Source organism: Pteropus vampyrus, unplaced genomic scaffold (assembly GCF_000151845.1).
Source record: "Pteropus vampyrus isolate Shadow unplaced genomic scaffold, Pvam_2.0 Scaffold258, whole genome shotgun sequence".
Lineage (NCBI taxonomy): Eukaryota > Metazoa > Chordata > Mammalia > Chiroptera > Pteropodidae > Pteropus > Pteropus vampyrus.
Window position 1 is genome coordinate 22,551 of NW_011889039.1, and position 5,368 is coordinate 27,918.

Genomic DNA, 5,368 nt, shown 5'->3' on the forward strand with positions numbered 1-5,368 from the left:
ATCTACCCATATCGAAATCTATGTCAATGTTATAGCTCTATCGATATCTACATATACGCTGATCTGTACTACCATATCTATTTATATCAATGTCAGTATCATATTGTATTTATATCTATATCAGTATTTTTCTCTATCTATGTCCACGTGACATATACCTTTACCTTTGTGTACTACGCCTGAACCTATACCCTCACCTGCACCTGCACCCACATCTACAGCTGCACCGGCACCTGAATCTACATATTTGGTAGCTTTGCAAACTTCATGTTCGTAAAAGGGATACTAATTTCTCTCTAACAACTGGCCCTTTAAGAGTATTTTCCCCCCTTCTTGGACCCTTTAAAGGCATGAGCTATCTGAGAACCACAACCCAGTCCCCCCTCCCCCTGGTGACTGTGGCATCGAAGACCACACCGCATTCGGGAGGGATCTCAGCGTCACTGGCATCTCACCAGTGGGGGCACCGACCGGTCCTGTGTCCTCCCCGGGTGCCGTGTGTCCACTGGACGCCGTGCATCCGCCGAGACCAGTGTCCGCCACCCGCAGCCTGCCTCTCTGTCACGGGGCTACAAGGTCTCTGCCGGGTGTGGCTGGCTGGGGCTCGGGGGCTGCAGACCACACCTGCCGGGACTTGCGGGCTCAGCAGCCAGGCGTGCGGAACTCGGCAGACACGGAGAGTCTGAGTGTTTGCAGGTGTTTTGCTTGGCGAAATGACTCGCACCTGTCTTCCCGAACACGGCCCCGGAGGCTTCCCTCCATCTCTCCTCCCCTCCCCTCCCCGGAACCAGGATCGATCCCCAAGCCCTTCATGACCAGACACCGGGAGCCGTGTGCCGACTTGACCGGCAGTGTTTAGCACTGGTGTTTTCTAGGACAAGGAGGTGACAGGCAGCCGTGTTCGTCCATCAGGCTATTGAACCAGGGCCCCTTCTACCTTCGTCAGGCACGGAAGCCTCTTAAATCGAATAATTGTCATTTTCCTGCTCTCGGTGAGGTCGGAAAACACTAAAATCTCATTTAAACTTTCCATTCTAGTTCTCAAGTGAATTTACCGTGGCGGTCAATCCTTTCGCAAGGTTGGAGAGGGTTCTTCCTCAGAACCGAGGTGTTTTTCTCCATCGTTGGACCGACTTCCTCCCATCAATTTTTCTCGTCATCTCCCCCATCTTACTATGACCTTCATGGAATAAAAGAGGTCGAGCTCTGACTCTGTTCTGTTTTGTTTTTTCCCCGCAAACGGCGCCTCCCTGTGTGTGATGTGGTTAATATTGATTACGAATCGCAGTCCGCTCAGCAAGCCCGGCTCGCCTGCTTCGTCCCTTCCCCCACCCCGGAGAGCGTTCCCTGCTTTTCGCCTGCTGTGAGATGCTAGTTTGGATATTTCTTTTCAAACGAAGCCCCCACTTCTAATTGCATTTAGTGACAGCCCACACCACCACGATGACTCTGCGTCGGCGACGGCACTCGGAAGCAGAATCAGATGAGCACTCTTGCCCCCGACCGCGGTTCGGTCATGTAATTTACCGGCAACGGAGACGGTTCTCTGCGTGGGCTCTGGGCCCCCTTGGGTCACTGACTCAGAGGTAAGATGAAGCAGAGGCAAGGCTGAGGGTCACCTGCTCATTTCTGGTCTGTATTCCCTTGCATATCCAGTTTTATGAAATATGCAGTTTTGACCTGCGATGTGACATTGCTTCATGAGTTCGTGCAGATGCGCAGGATATAGGGACAAATGAGAATATTGACAATTAGCCACCTTGTTTTCTTGTACAAGCTTTCCTGGCGATGCGAAATTCAACTTTGGCCACTTGGGTTTTTAATGTCCCTTTAAAAACCCTGGTCACCATTAGCTCTTTCGCGGCTGATTGGAGAGTAGGGACATTATTCCTGAGGCTGGAGATACCGCGTCTTCTCATCTCGCTGACTTTAGCATAAGAATCAAATGGAATCATCAGCAATGACATTTTATCTGTTCAATTCTTTTCACTCTCAGCTGGAGCTAATAATGCTTGATTTTACTCTTTCTCACCTAAATAGCATGAAATATATGAAATTGAAATTAACACATCTCCAAGATGATTAGGTCACAAATAGATTTTATTAAATTTGCTTGTGCAGTGATTCGTTCTTTCTTAATCAGATGGCGAACGTGGCACTAGACTTATTATTTAATTATGGGAATAGAGGGGAGTGAATTTTTTTTCAGTAATAAAAAATACCAAAAAAATAAAATAAAATAAAGGAAGGCAACGTGAAATAAGAATTAAAAAGGCAAGACGGCGACGGCAGCCATGGCGAGAGTAAAGACGAGGTCTTACTGATCACCCGGCGCTAATTTCTTTGCCGCTGACGCGGACCGGGTGGGGCCGGATGCTCCTGTGACGCTGAGCGAGACAGGCCGAGCTTGTCTCCCGAACCGAAGGGTGTCTGCAGCGCCTGCCTGAGACGGCGGGGCCCTGCGCGATGAGGGGGGTCCCCAGGAGGAGGAAAACCGGGGTGTGCAGGAGAGACGTCCGCGGGGAAGGTGCAGGGATCGCGAGGTGCAGGTCGGGCTCTGGCGGGACAGTGGGCAAACAGTGACGAGGACGGCGGGCAGGCTGCACGGTCACCGCGGCCTCCCGGGGTGGAGCAGGACGTCAGGCTGGCGCTGGGAGGGGCGGGGGGATGAAGGTCAGCGCAGAGGGGGCGTGGCGTGTGGACCGGAGGACAGCGAGGGACGGGAGGGACGGGAGGGACGGGAGGGCGCGCGCCCGCCTTTGTGGTCAGCACCCCGCGAGGACGGTGCTGGACCGATCGGGGTGCCGAGTCCCGAAGGCGGGGTTCTGGGACGTGGACGCCGCGCAGGCCCGCGTGGGCAGCTCGGCGGCGCGCAGCCTGCAGGGGCCCCAGCGACGCGGGGACGCGCCCGAGCCGGCCGCAGGCGACAGCGCCCTGGGGAGAAGCGGCCTCCTTTCCTAAGAGCCGGGGCGCACTCTCCTGGGGGTCAGCGGGGAGTAGCGGCGACCGGGGCGCCCGCCCCTCCGGACCGGCTCGGTTCTGAAGCCCAGATGCGGCCCGCCGCGCGGAAGGGCCGCGGGCTGGGATGCGATTTTGACACTTTGGGTGAAATGGTGCAGATCATGGTATATCGGGGCGGGGCGGTTCCGTCGGGGCCGTCCGGGTCCGGGCAGGTCCCACGCGCTGCTGTCGCAGCGGAGCGAGCTGGGGTTCAGGGTGCTTCCCCCCACCCCCCGCTGGGGCTGGGTGGATGCTCCGGTTCCCCTCTCCCTGGGGCTGGTACAGGAGCGGACTCGGTCCCCGCGACGGGAGACAGGTGCCCACGGCAGGTCCTGACAGGGGTGCGTTTTGAACAAGGCCCGCGTGGTATGGTCCTCGGGGTGGACCGCTCCTGAGTCAACTGTGGCCACCCCGTGACTTCAGAGAAGGTTCCGGCAACCCAGGCAGAGAGCGGCTCCCCTGAACTCCAGGCTTGGCCATCTCCTGCCTCTGGAACCAGCACGCGCGGGTGAGGGACAGTGGATAAGAGCCAGTGACCCGTCCCTGGGCACAGAGCCCTTGGCGGGACAGACGCTGGGCCCACAGGCCTTCGCTGCTGGCTAAACACGTCTCCCCGGGGTCTCGCAAAGCCGGGAGCCTCTGCCGGGTCCTGACTGAAAACAGCCCGCCCTCCGCTTGTCACTTACTTTTTGCAAGGAAAGGGATGAAAGCCAGGCCTCTGCCGAGCTGTGCAGGGAGACAGGACAGGAAAGCGGTGACCTCGAGGGTGGAGCTCTGCACCATCTGAGGAGAAGGTAAAAATCATTTAGGGGGAAAGCAAAGCACAGACAGGAAGCTGAAAAACTCGCTAAGCAAATGTTTCCCACCCGAACGCCCGGGGCTCAGTGAAGGACGCAAAACAGGAGGTTAAAGGCTTTTTCGATTTTGCTGTTTCAGGTGGAAAATCGGGAACAGAAGAACAGTATCATCCCGTTAGAGGCAAAATTAAGTTCCGTGTGGTTGGGCTATGTCAAACTAGAAGGCCAAGGTGGTATCAAAATGGAATTTATCTGCTGCTAACCAGAATGAGTCTCGTCACAAACCATCGAGGATCAGGGTGTTTGTATCGCTGACCCCTTAATGGCTCAATGAAGATCTTAAATGTTACGTTTTAATAAATATATTGACATTATGAAGATGAAAACACTGAATAAAATAGACCACATGCGCATTGTTTAACATCCTTTCTGTTAATTACAGCCCTGATGACATGTCCTGACTCTTTAAAAAAAGTGGGTGGTATTGTCTGGATGGGTTCTTTCAAATGCAAATTTTCATGTCCTGTCACCTTCATGCATTGATTTGCACCTTAGAAAACTAACAACTCTAAAACAGTCGAGGTGTTTGGCAACTATTGTGTCACGTGCCTCTTACTGCACCTGTGAGGCAGACGAACCTTTGTTCCGGATGTGGGGAATACATCCCATTAATGTTTCTTGAGGTTTTGCAGAATTTTTCAATAAACGGTCAGAGCATCGTCAAGCTAGTCGTAAATGGCTCTGGTAAAGACACGAGTCCCGGCTCAGCAGCACTGGAGGACCCCGTCCTTCCTTCCTGTCACGGTTTGGGGCGTCTGTCGCACGTACACAATTATATTTAAATGAAGAGTGAAGTTTTTTCTACTATGTGAAGTGGAAAATTGATGTGATTGGTGTTTTAAATTACGCATTGTTCGAGAAGCAAGTAAATCAGTGATTATTTCATTTGGTTTCTGAATAGCTGTGAACGAGCTGGGTGAGTACACATGATTTAGTGACGAATAAAGGAGATTTCTGTAAAAAGAAACGATGGTATTTGTAATTACGTATTTTAACTTGTGTGGTTCTGAAAACATCTGCTTACCCTGAGTTTAATATGGGAGTATTTCTTTGGCTGTTTTTTTTTTTTTTTCCCCCAAAGTGAATACTTAAAATATAAAGTAGGGCTGGAAAGGAATATCTACACTCAAATTTTGGAAACCAGGTATCATTACAAGAAAATATCCCAGTAGAAAAAAAATATAGAAAATTATATAAAGTATATTATTTATGTACATACGACTGTATACGCCTTCTTATTCTATGCAACAAAGAATAATTTCTCATAAAGAAGTCGCGTTATTCACGTTTTACTGTCTTTCTTAATGTGGCATCTAAGGCAGGGTTCTCGCTACATTTTCTCAGCGATGCAATTTGTATTGACTATTTTAAGACAAAAGTTTATGATTAGGACAGACACTCAATGCATGGAAAAATGCGAACTATTGAAATAATTGAGAATCCCGGGCGCAGACAGTACAGGCTCTGGGAGGCGGTGTCTCTGGGCTCCGGGGACCGCCCCATCGGGAGCT